This window comes from Ranitomeya variabilis, chromosome 6 (genome assembly GCF_051348905.1).
Source record: "Ranitomeya variabilis isolate aRanVar5 chromosome 6, aRanVar5.hap1, whole genome shotgun sequence".
NCBI classification, from domain to species: Eukaryota; Metazoa; Chordata; class Amphibia; order Anura; family Dendrobatidae; genus Ranitomeya; species Ranitomeya variabilis.
In genome coordinates this window covers 5140096-5154686 of record NC_135237.1, presented here as the reverse complement: position 1 = coordinate 5154686, position 14591 = coordinate 5140096, and positions in this window count along the sequence as shown.

Below are 14591 nucleotides of genomic sequence, written 5' to 3'. Positions count from 1 at the left end.
CAGCCGTTTAGCAGACTCGAGGTAAATCAGATTCTTATGATCAGTCAAGACCACAATACGGTGCTTGGCCCCCTCAAGCCAATGTCGCCACTCCTCAAATGCCCACTTCATAGCCAACAGCTCACGATTGCCGACATCATAATTGCGTTCCGCAGGCGAAAACTTTCGAGAAAAGAAGGCACACGGTTTCATCAAAGAACCAACAGAATTCCTCTGAGACAAAACGGCCCCTGCCCCAATCTCAGAAGCGTCAACCTCAACCTGAAATGGAAGAGAAACATCCGGCTGATCCAACACAGGGGCAGAAGTAAATCGGCGTTTAAGCTCCTGAAAGGCAGAAACAGCCGCAGAGGACCAACTCGTAACATCAGCGCCCTTCTTCGTCAAATCGGTCAGGGGTTTAACCACACTGGAGAAGTTGGCAATGAAACGGCGATAAAAATTAGCAAAGCCCAAAAATTTCTGAAGGCTCTTCACAGAAGTGGGCTGGGTCCAATCATGAATGGCCTGAACCTTAACCGGATCCATTTCTATAGATGAGGGAGAAAAAATGAAGCCCAAAAAAGAAACCTTCTGTACTCCAAAGAGGCACTTAGACCCTTCACAAACAAAGCATTATCACGAAGGATCTGAAATACCATCCTGACCTGTTTCACATGAGACTCCCAATCATCTGAAAAAATCAAAATATCATCCAAATATACAATCATGAATTTATCAAGATAATTCCGAAATATATCATGCATGAAGGACTGAAACACAGATGGAGCATTAGAGAGCCCGAATGGCATCACAAGGTACTCAAAATGGCCTTTGGGCGTATTAAACGCAGTTTTCCATTCGTCACCCTGCTTAATACGAACCAGATTATATGCCCCTCGAAGGTCAATCTTAGTAAACCAACTAGCCCCCTTAATCCTAGCAAACAAATCAGAAAGCAAAGGCAAAGGGTATTGGAATTTGACCGTGCTCTTATTCAAGAGGCGATAATCAATACAGGGTCTCAAAGAGCCATCCTTCTTGGCAACAAAAAAAAAACCTGCTCCCAATGGTGAAGAAGATGGCCGAATATGCCCCTTCTCCAAAGACTCCTTAACATAACTCCGCATGGCAGCATGTTCAGGCACAGACAGGTTAAAAAGTCGGCCCTTAGGGAACTTACAACCTGGAATCAAGTCGATAGCACAATCACAGTCCCTATGCGGTGGAAGGGAACTGGACTTGGGCTCATCAAATACATCCTGGAAATCTGACAAAAACTCAGGAATTTCAGAAGAGGGGGAGGAGGAAATTGACATCAAAGGAACGTCACCATGAACCCCCTGACAACCCCAACTAGTCACAGACATAGATTTCCAATCTAATACCGGATTATGCACCTGTAACCATGGGAAACCCAGCACAATAGCATCATGCAAATTATGTAACACCAGAAAACGACAATTTTCCTGATGAGCTGGTGCCATGCACATGGTCAGCTGTATCCAAAACTGAGGTTTATTTTTTGCCAGCGGTGTAGCATCAATGCCCCTCAAAGGAATAGGACTCTGCAAAGGCTGCAAGGGGAACCCACAACATCTGGCAAATTCTAAGTCCATTAAGTTTAAAGCGGCTCCTGAATCCACAAATGCCATGACAGAAAATAACGATAATGAGCAGATCAGGGTCACAGATAACAGAAATTTAGGTTGTACAGTACTGATGGTAACAGAACTAGCGATTCTCTTAGTACGCTTAGGGAATCAGAAATAACATGAGCAGAATCGCCGCAGTAAAAACACAACCTATTCTGACGTCTGAATCCTTGTCGTTCAGCTCTAGACACAATCCCATCATAATGCATGGGCTCAGGACTCCGCTCGGAAGACAATGCCATAGTGTGCACAACTCTGCGCTCGCGCAAGCGCCGATCAATCTGAATGGCCAGAGACATAGAATCACTCAGACCAGCAGGCGTGGGGACCCCACCATAACATCTTTAACGGATTCCGAAAGACCCTTTCTGAAAATTGCAGCCAAGGCATCCTCATTCCATTTAGTCAGCACAGACCATTTTCTAAATTTCTGGCAATACAATTCTGCCGCTTCTTGACCCTGAGACAGGGCCAACAAGGTCTTCTCAGCATGATCCACTGAACTAGGTTCATCATACAATAACCCTAACACTTGAAAAAATGTGTCTACATTAAGCAAAGCAGGATTCCCAGCTTCCAGGGAGAACGCCCAATCCTGAGGGTCACCGCGCAGCAAAGAAATGACTATTTTAACCTGCTGGATAGGATCACCAGAGGAACGGGGTTTCAGAGCAAAAAACAGTTTACAGTTATTTTTAAAGCTCAAAAATTTGGACCTGTCCCCAAAAAACAAATCAGGAGTTGGAATTCTAGGCTCTAAAACCGGAGACTGAATTATATAATCGGAAATACCCTGTACTCTAGCAGCAAGTTGATCCACACGAGAAGCCAATCCCTGAACATCCATGCCAGCGCCAAACTCCTGAGCCACCCAGAGGTAAAGAGGGAAGAAAAAAAAAAAACACAACAGACTACAAAAAAAAAATAGCTCAGCACTTTCCTTCCCTTCTTCTGAAATGCAATTAACTCATTGTGGGCCAGTTGTACTGTTATGATCTGGTGGCCTAGGAGCAGCATAAGACGTACTCTGGAGGTGGTACCTGAACTGACCGCAGACCCTGAACTTAACACCGCAACTAGAAGTAGCCGTGGGATTTACCTAACACTCCCTAGACATCTCGACACAGCCGGAGGACTAAATACCCCTAGAGATAGAAAAGGGAAAACTATCTTGCCTCAGAGAAAATCCCCAAAGGATAGACAGCCCCCCACAAATATTGACTGTGAGAGGAGAGGGAAATAACATACGTAGACTGAAATCAGGATTTAGCAAAGGAGGCTGCTCTAGCTAAATAGAAAGGATAGGACAGAGTACTATGCGGTCAGTATTAAAACACTAGAAAATATCCACCACAGAAAATACAAAATCTCCACATCTAACTAAAGATATGGAGGGTATATCTGCATCTCCAGAGATACCAGCTTTGCTGAACAAATCCTTATGCAGACCAAGCTGGACAAGACAAAACATGAAAAAGAACTGAACAATAAGGCCCACAGCATGTGGACTGCAAAAACCAAGCCAGAACTTATCTTTGTTGAAATGAACAGCAAAGCAGGAGAGACCAGGCAAGGATGTGAATCCTCCAAGAACAATGGACAACTGGCACTGACTAAAGGGTCAAGCAAGACTAAATAGCCCAGTCAGGATTGCAATAAGTGGACACAGCTGATGACTGCAGCGATCCAAAGACAGCAGCGCTACCACTTATAACCACCGGAGGGAGCCCAAGAGCAGAATTCACAACAATACCCTCTGCTAGTGACATCACTTAGGGTCTGGATACGCTCCCCTTGGAAAGGTATGGAGAACCTTCTAATAGCTCATAGCCATCCTAACTCAGTCTGTGAGGCTCGTAGACGGACGACATTATCATTTTTCTCAGCATGACATTGGCATTCGAGTCCAAACATGACTTGGCTATGTGACTCGGATAAGCAGTAATGCATTTCTCAATTTTTGCTACTGTTGAAGATTAGAAAATGAACTGTGTGATGGCCCGGCCGATGCAGAGGCCAAAAATGTATTTGTCCTGCTTCCAGACCTGATCTGCACGATTATAAACCAGTTTAAGAGAACAAAAGGAATGCCCCCCAACCATGTGCTTCTTTTGCGTACGGCTGAGTAGACCTGCTCACATTCTTGAGGGAGGGGGAAAGGAACTCATGTTACAGCTGAATTCAGGGGGGAGGGAGGAGCTGGCAGTGAAAAGAGCTACTTTGTGCTCTTTACACAGACCTAATGGGGGGAAGGGAAGCATGTATATGCTGGTAAAGCAATGGAAAATTCTAAGAGGGTACCTATGAATATGAGCACATTCGTAATATCATTAAACCCCGTATACTGACCGCTCCCGCTATACTAACTGCACCTTATACTAACTGCTCATTATACTAACCGCCCCTTATACTGACCACCCCCGTATACTGACCGCTCCCCCTATACTGACCACTCCCCCTATACAAACTACCCCTTATACTGACCACCCCCGTATACTTACGGCTCCCCCTATACTGACTGCCCATTATACTAACCGCTCCTTATACTGACCACCCCGTATACTGACGGCTCCCCCTATACTAACTGCCCATTATACTAACCGCCCCTTATACTGACCACCCCCGTATACTTACGGCTCCCCCTATACTATCTGCCCATTATACTAACCGCCCCTTATACTGACCACCCCCGTATACTGACGGCTCCCCCTATACTAACTGCCCCTTATACTGACCATCCCCGTATACTGACCATCCCTGAATACTGACCGCTCCCCCTATACTAACCGCCCCTTACACTGACCACCCCCGTATACTGACGGCTCCCCCTATACTAACTGCCCCTTATACTGACCATCCCCGTATACTGACCATCCCTGTATACTGACCGCTCCCCCTATACTAACCGCCCCTTATACTGACCACCCCCGTATACTGCCGGCTCCCCCTATACTAACTGCCCCTTATACTGACCATCCCCGTATACTGACCATCCCTGTATACTGACCGCTCCCCCTATACTAACTGCCCATTATACTAACTGCCCCTTATACTAACTGCCCCTTATACTGACCACCCCCATATACTGACCACTCCCCCTATACTGACCACTCCCCCTATACTAACCGCCCCTTATTCTGATCACCCCCGTATACTGACCGCTCCCCCTATACTAACTGCCCATTATACTAACTGCCCCTTATACTAACTGCCCCCGTATACTAACTGCCCATTATACTAACTGCTCATTATACTAACTGCCCCTTATACTAACTGCCCCTTATACTGACCGCCCCCGTATACTGACCACTCCCCCTATACTGACCACTCCCCCTATACTAACCGCCCCTTATACTGACCACCCCTGTATACTGACCACTCCCCCTATACTAACCGCCCCTTATACTGACCACCCCCGTATACTGACGGCTCCCCTTATACTGACTGCCCCTTATACTGACCATCCCCGTATACTGACCACTCCCCCTATACTAACCGCCCCTTATACTGACCACCCCCGTATACTGACGGCTCCCCTTATACTGACTGCCCCTTATACTGACCATCCCCGTATACTGACCGCTCCCCCTATACTAACCACTCCCCCTATACTAACCGCCCCTTATACTGATCACCCCCGTATACTGACCGCTCCCCCTATACTAACTGCCCATTATACTAACTGCCCCTTATACTGACCACCCCCGTATACTGACCGCTCCCCCTATACTGATCACCCCCGTATACTGACCGCTCCCCCTATACTGACCGCCCCTTATACTGATCACCCCCGTATACTGACCGCTCCCCCTATACTGACCGCCCCTTATACTGATCACCCCCGTATACTGACCGCTCCCCCTATACTAACTGCCCATTATATTAACTGCCCCTTATACTAACTGCTCATTATACTGACCGCCCCTTATACTGACCACTCCCCCTATACTAACCGCCCCTTATACTAACTGCCCCCGTATACTGACCATACCTGTATACTGACTGCTCCCCTATACTAACTGCCCATTATACTAACTGCCCCTTATACTAACTGCCCCTTATACTGACCACCCCCGTATACTGACCGCTCCCCCTATACTGACCGCCCCTTATACTGATCACCCTCATATACTGACCGCTCCCCCTATACTAACTGCCCATTATACTAACTGCCCCTTATACTAACTGCCCCTTATACTGACCACCACCGTATACTGACCGCTGCCCCTATACTGACCGCCCCTTATACTGATCACCCCCGTATACTGACCGCTCCCCCTATACTAACTGCCCATTATACTAACTGCCCCTTATACTAACTGCCCCCGTATACTAACTGCCCATTATACTAACTGCCCATTATACTAACTGCCCATTATACTAACTGCTCATTATACTAACTGCCCCTTATACTGACCGCCCCCGTATACTGACCACTCCCCCTATACTGACCACTCCCCCTATACTAACCGCCCCTTATACTGACCACCCCCGTATACTGACGGCTCCCCTTATACTGACTTCCCCTTATACTGACCATCCCCGTATACTGACCATCCCCGTATACTGACCGCTCCCCCTATACTAACCACTCCCCCTATACTAACCGCCCCTTATACTGATCACCCCCGTATACTGACCGCTTCCCCTATACTAACTGCCCATTATACTAACTGCCCCCGTATACTAACTGCCCATTATACTAACTGCCCCTTATACTAACTGCCCCCATATACTAACTGCCCATTATACTAACTGCCCATTATACTAACTGCCCATTATACTAACTGCCCCCGTATACTAACTGCCCATTATACTAACTGCCCCTTATACTAACTGCCCCGTATACTAACTGCCCATTATACTAACTGCCCATTATACTAACTGCCCATTATACTAACTGCTCATTATACTAACTGCCCCTTATACTAACTGCCCCCGTATACTAACTGCCCATTATACTAACTGCCCATTATACTAACTGCCCCTTATACTAACTGCCCCTTATACTAACTGCCCCCGTATACTAACTGCCCATTATACTAACTGCCCATTATACTAACTGCCCATTATACTAACTGCCCCTTATACTAACTGCCCCTTATACTAACTGCCCCTTATACTAACTGCCCCTTATACTAACTGCCCCCGTATACTAACTGCCCATTATACTAACTGCCCATTATACTAACTGCCCCCGTATACTAACTGCCCCCGTATACTAACTGCCCATTATACTAACTGCCCATTATACTAACTGCCCATTATACTTACTGCCCATTATACTAACTGCCCCTTATACTAACTGCCCCCGTATACTAACTGCCCATTATACTAACTGCCCCCGTATACTAACTGCCCCCGTATACTAACTGCCCATTATACTAACTGCCCATTATACTAACTGCCCCTTATACTAACTGCCCATTATACTAACTGCCCATTATACTAACTGCCCCCGTATACTAACTGCCCATTATACTAACTGCCCCTTATACTAACTGCCCATTATACTAACTGCCCCTTATACTAACTGCCCATTATACTAACTGCCCATTATACTAACTGCCCATTATACTAACTGCCCCCGTATACTAACTGCCCCCGTATACTAACTGCCCATTATACTAACTGCCCAATTATACTAACTGCCCCAGTATACTAATTGCCCATTATACTAACTGCCCCCGTATACTAACTGCCCATTATACTAACTGCCCATTATACTAACTGCCCCTTATACTAACTGCCCATTATACTAACTGCCCATTATACTAACTGCCCCCGTATACTAACTGCCCCTTATACTAACTGCCCATTATACTAACTGCCCATTATACTAACTGCCCCTTATACTAACTGCCCATTATACTAACTGCCCCCGTATACTAACTGCCCCCGTATACTAACTGCCCCCGTATACTAACTGCCCATTATACTAACTGCCCATTATACTAACTGCCCATTATACTAACTGCCCATTATACTAACTGCCCCCGTATACTAACTGCCCATTATACTAACTGCCCCTTATACTAACTGCCCATTATACTAACTGCCCATTATACTAACTGCCCCTTATACTAACTGCCCATTATACTAACTGCCCATTATACTAACTGCCCCCGTATACTAACTGCCCATTATACTAACTGCCCATTATACTAACTGCCCCCGTATACTAACTGCCCATTATACTAACTGCCCCCGTATACTAACTGCCCATTATACTAACTGCCCATTATACTAACTGCCCCTTATACTAACTGCCCATTATACTAACTGCCCATTATACTAACTGCCCCCGTATACTAACTGCCCATTATACTAACTGCCCCTTATACTAACTGCCCCTTATACTAACTGCCCCTTATACTAACTGCCCATTATACTAACTGCCCATTATACTAACTGCCCATTATACTAACTGCCCCCGTATACTAACTGCCCATTATACTAACTGCCCATTATACTAACTGCCCCCGTATACTAACTGCCCATTATACTAACTGCCCATTATACTAACTGCCCATTATACTAACTGCCCCTTATACTAACTGCCCATTATACTAACTGCCCCTTATACTAACTGCCCCTTATACTAACTGCCCCCGTATACTAACTGCCCATTATACTAACTGCCCATTATACTAACTGCCCCTTATACTAACTGCCCATTATACTAACTGCCCATTATACTAACTGCCCCCGTATACTAACTGCCCATTATACTAACTGCCCCTTATACTAACTGCCCATTATACTAACTGCCCATTATACTAACTGCCCATTATACTAACTGCCCCCGTATACTAACTGCCCATTATACTAACTGCCCATTATACTAACTGCCCATTATACTAACTGCCCCTTATACTAACTGCCCCCGTATACTAACTGCCCATTATACTAACTGCCCATTATACTAACTGCCCCCGTATACTAACTGCCCATTATACTAACTGCCCATTATACTAACTGCCCCTTATACTAACTGCCCATTATACTAACTGCCCATTATACTAACTGCCCCCGTATACTAACTGCCCATTATACTAACTGCCCCCGTATACTAACTGCCCATTATACTAACTGCCCATTATACTAACTGCCCCTTATACTAACTGCCCATTATACTAACTGCCCCTTATACTAACTGCCCATTATACTAACTGCCCCCGTATACTAACTGCCCATTATACTAACTGCCCCCGTATACTAACTGCTCATTATACTAACTGCCCCTTATACTAACTGCCCATTATACTAACTGCCCATTATACTAACTGCCCCTTATACTAACTGCCCATTATACTAACTGCCCCTTATACTAACTGCCCATTATACTAACTGCCCCCGTATACTAACTGCCCATTATACTAACTGCCCCCGTATACTAACTGCCCCCGTATACTAACTGCCCCTTATACCAACTGCCCATTATACTAACTGCCCATTATACTAACTGCCCATTATACTAACTGCCCCTTATACTAACTGCCCATTATACTAACTGCCCCTTATACTAACTGCCCATTATACTAACTGCCCATTATACTAACTGCCCATTATACTAACTGCCCCTTATACTAACTGCCCATTATACTAACTGCCCCTTATACTAACTGCCCATTATACTAACTGCCCATTATACTAACTGCCCCTTATACTAACTGCCCATTATACTAACTGCCCCTTATACTAACTGCCCATTATACTAACTGCCCCTTATACTAACTGCCCATTATACTAACTGCCCCTTATACTAACTGCCCATTATACTAACTGCCCATTATACTAACTGCCCCCGTATACTAACTGCCCCCGTATACTAACTGCCCCCGTATACTAACTGCCCCTTATACTAACTGCCCCCGTATACTAACTGCCCATTATACTAACTGCCCCTTATACTAACTGCCCATTATACTAACTGCCCATTATACTAACTGCCCCCGTATACTAACTGCTCATTATACTAACTGCCCCTTATACTAACTGCCCATTATACTAACTGCCCCTTATACTAACTGCCCATTATACTAACTGCCCATTATACTAACTGCCCCCGTATACTAACTGCTCATTATACTAACTGCCCCTTATACTAACTGCCCATTATACTAACTGCCCATTATACTAACTGCCCATTATACTAACTGCCCCCGTATACTAACTGCCCATTATACTAACTGCCCATTATACTAACTGCCTCTTATACTAACTGCCCCCGTATACTAACTGCCCATTATACTAACTGCCCCTTATACTAACTGCCCATTATACTAACTGCCATTATACTAACTGCCCATTATACTAACTGCCCCCGTATACTAACTGCCCATTATACTAACTGCCCCCGTATACTAACTGCCCCCGTATACTAACTGCCCATTATACTAACTGCCCATTATACTAACTGCCCATTATACTAACTGCCCCTTATACTAACTGCCCCCGTATACTAACTGCCCATTATACTAACTGCCCCCGTATACTAACTGCCCATTATACTAACTGCCCATTATACTAACTGCCCATTATACTAACTGCCCCCGTATACTAACTGCCCCCGTATACTAACTGCCCATTATACTAACTGCCCATTATACTAACTGCCCCCGTATACTGACTGCCCATTATACTAACTGCCCATTATACTAACTGCCCCTTATACTAACTGCCCCCGTATACTAACTGCCCATTATACTAACTGCCCCTTATACTAACTGCCCCTTATACTAACTGCCCCTTATACTAACTGCCCCCGTATACTAACTGCCCATTATACTAACTGCCCATTATACTAACTGCCCATTATACTAACTGCCCCTTATACTAACTGCCCCCGTATACTAACTGCCCATTATACTAACTGCCCATTATACTAACTGCCCATTATACTAACTGCCCATTATACTAACTGCCCCCGTATACTAACTGCCCATTATACTAACTGCCCCTTATACTAACTGCCCATTATACTAACTGCCCATTATACTAACTGCCCCCGTATACTAACTGCCCCTGTATACTAACTGCCCATTATACTAACTGCCCATTATACTAACTGCCCCCGTATACTAACTGCCCATTATACTAACTGCCCATTATACTAACTGCCCCTTATACTAACTGCCCCCGTATACTAACTGCCCATTATACTAACTGCCCATTATACTAACTGCCCCTTATACTAACTGCCCATTATACTAACTGCCCCTTATACTAACTGCCCCTTATACTAACTGCCCCCGTATACTAACTGCCCATTATACTAACTGCCCATTATACTAACTGCCCATTATACTAACTGCCCCTTATACTAACTGCCCATTATACTAACTGCCCATTATACTAACTGCCCCTTATACTAACTGCCCATTATACTAACTGCCCCCGTATACTAACTGCCCATTATACTAACTGCCCATTATACTAACTGCCCATTATACTAACTGCCCCCGTATACTAACTGCCCATTATACTAACTGCCCATTATACTAACTGCCCCCGTATACTAACTGCCCATTATACTAACTGCCCATTATACTAACTGCCCCTTTTACTAACTGCCCATTATACTAACTGCCCCCGTATACTAAATGCCCCCGTATACTAACTGCCCATTATACTAACTGCCCATTATACTAACTGCCCATTATACTACCTGCCCCCGTATACTAACTGCCCATTATACTAACTGCCCATTATACTAACTGCCCATTATACTAACTGCCCATTATACTAACTGCCCCCGTATACTAACTGCCCATTATACTAACTGCCCATTATACTAACTGCCCCTTATACTAACTGCCCATTATACTAACTGCCCCCGTATACTAACTGCCCATTATACTAACTGCCCATTATACTAACTGCCCCTTATACTAACTGCCCATTATACTAACTGCTCATTATACTAACTGCCCCTTATACTAACTGCCCCCGTATACTAACTGCCCATTATACTAACTGCCCATTATACTAACTGCCCATTATACTAACCGCCCCTTATACTGACCACCCCCGTATACTGACGGCTCCCCTTATTCTGACTGCCCCTTATACTGACCGCTCCCCCTATACTAACCACTCCCCCTATACTAACCGCCCCTTATACTGATCACCCCCGTATACTGACCGCTCCCCCTATACTGACCGCCCATTATACTAACTGCTCATTATACTGACCGCTCCCCCTATACTGACCGCCCCTTATACTGACCACCCCCGTATACTGACCGCCACTTATACTAACTGCCCCCGTATACTGACCATACCTGTATACTGACTGCTCCCCCTATACTAACTGCCCATTATACTAACCGCCCCTTATACTGACTGCTCCCCCTATACTAACTGCCCATTATACTAACTGCCCATTATACTAACTGCCCATTATCCTAACTGCTCATTATACTAACTGCCCCTTATACTAACTGCCCCCATATACTAACTGCCCATTATACTAACTGCCCATTATACTAACTGCCCATTATACTAACTGCCCATTATACTAACTGCTCATTATACTAACTGCCCCTTATACTAACTGCCCCCGTATACTAACTGCCCATTATACTAACTGCCCATTATACTAACTGCCCCCGTATACTAACTGCCCATTATACTAACTGCCCATTATACTAACTGTCCATTATACTAACTGCCCCTTATACTAACTGCCCATTATACTAACTGCCCCTTATACTAACTGCCCCTTATACTAACTGCCCCCGTATACTAAATGCCCATTATACTAACTGCCCATTATACTAACTGCCCCCGTATACTAACTGCCCCCGTATACTAACTGCCCATTATACTAACTGCCCATTATACTAACTGCCCATTATACTAACTGCCCCCGTATACTAACTGCCCATTATACTAACTGCCCCCGTATACTAACTGCCCATTATACTAACTGCCCCTTATACTAACTGCCCATTATACTAACTGCCCATTATACTAACTGCCCCCGTATACTAACTGCCCCTTATACTAACTGCCCATTATACTAACTGCCCATTATACTAACTGCCCATTATACTAACTGCCCCTTATACTAACTGCCCATTATACTAACTGCCCCCGTATACTAACTGCCCCCGTATACTAACTGCCCCCGTATACTAACTGCCCATTAAACTAACTGCCCATTATACTAACTGCCCCCGTATACTAACTGCCCATTATGCTAACTGCCCCCGTATACTAACTGCCCATTATACTAACTGCCCATTATACTAACTGCCCATTATACTAACTGCCCCCGTATACTAACTGCCCCCGTATACTAACTGCCCATTATACTAACTGCCCCCGTATACTAACTGCCCCCGTATACTAACTGCCCATTATACTAACTGCCCATTATACTAACTGCCCCTTATACTAACTGCCCATTATACTAACTGCCCATTATACTAACTGCCCCCGTATACTAACTGCCCATTATACTAACTGCCCCCGTATACTAACTGCCCATTATACTAACTGCCCATTATACTAACTGCCCCCGTATACTAACTGCCCATTATACTAACTGCCCCCGTATACTAACTGCCCATTATACTAACTGCCCATTATACTAACTGCCCCTTATACTAACTGCCCCCATATACTAACTGCCCATTATACTAACTGCCCATTATACTAACTGCCCATTATACTAACTGCCCCCGTATACTAACTGCCCATTATACTAACTGCCCATTATACTAACTGCCCCTTATACTAACTGCCCATTATACTAACTGCCCATTATACTAACTGCCCATTATACTAACTGCCCCCGTATACTAACTGCCCATTATACTAACTGCCCATTATACTAACTGCCCATTATACTGACTGCCCATTATACTAACTGCCCCTTATACTAACTGCCCCCGTATACTAACTGCCCATTATACTAACTGCCCATTATACTAACTGCCCATTATACTAACTGCCCCCGTATACTAACTGCCCATTATACTAACTGCCCATTATACTAACTGCCCCCGTATACTAACTGCCCATTATACTAACTGCCCATTATACTAACTGCCCCTTATACTAACTGCCCCCATATACTAACTGCCCATTATACTAACTGCCCATTATACTAACTGCCCATTATACTAACTGCCCCCGTATACTAACTGCCCATTATACTAACTGCCCATTATACTAACTGCCCCTTATACTAACTGCCCCCGTATACTAACTGCCCCCGTATACTAACTGCCCATTATACTAACTGCCCATTATACTAACTGCCCCTTATACTAACTGCCCATTATACTAACTGCCCCCGTATACTAACTGCCCATTATACTAACTGCCCATTATACTAACTGCCCCCGTATACTAACTGCCCATTATACTAACTGCCCATTATACTAACTGCCCCTTATACTAACTGCCCATTATACTAACTGCCCCTTATACTAACTGCCCATTATACTAACTGCCCATTATACTAACTGCCCCCGTATACTAACTGCCCATTATACTAACTGCCCCCGTATACTAACTGCCCATTATACTAACTGCCCCTTATACTAACTGCTCATTATACTAACTGCCCCTTATACTAACTGCCCATTATACTAACTGCCCCTTATACTAACTGCCCATTATACTAACTGCCCATTATACTAACTGCCCCCGTATACTAACTGCCCATTATACTAACTGCCCATTATACTAACTGCCCATTATACTAACTGCCCCCGTATACTAACTGCCCATTATACTAACTGCCCCTTATACTAACTGCCCCCGTATACTAACTGCCCCCGTATACTAACTGCCCATTATACTAACTGCCCATTATACTAACTGCCCCTTATACTAACTGCCCATTATACTAACTGCCCATTATACTAACTGCCCCCGTATACTAACTGCCCATTATACTAACTGCCCATTATACTAACTGCCCCCGTATACTAACTGCCC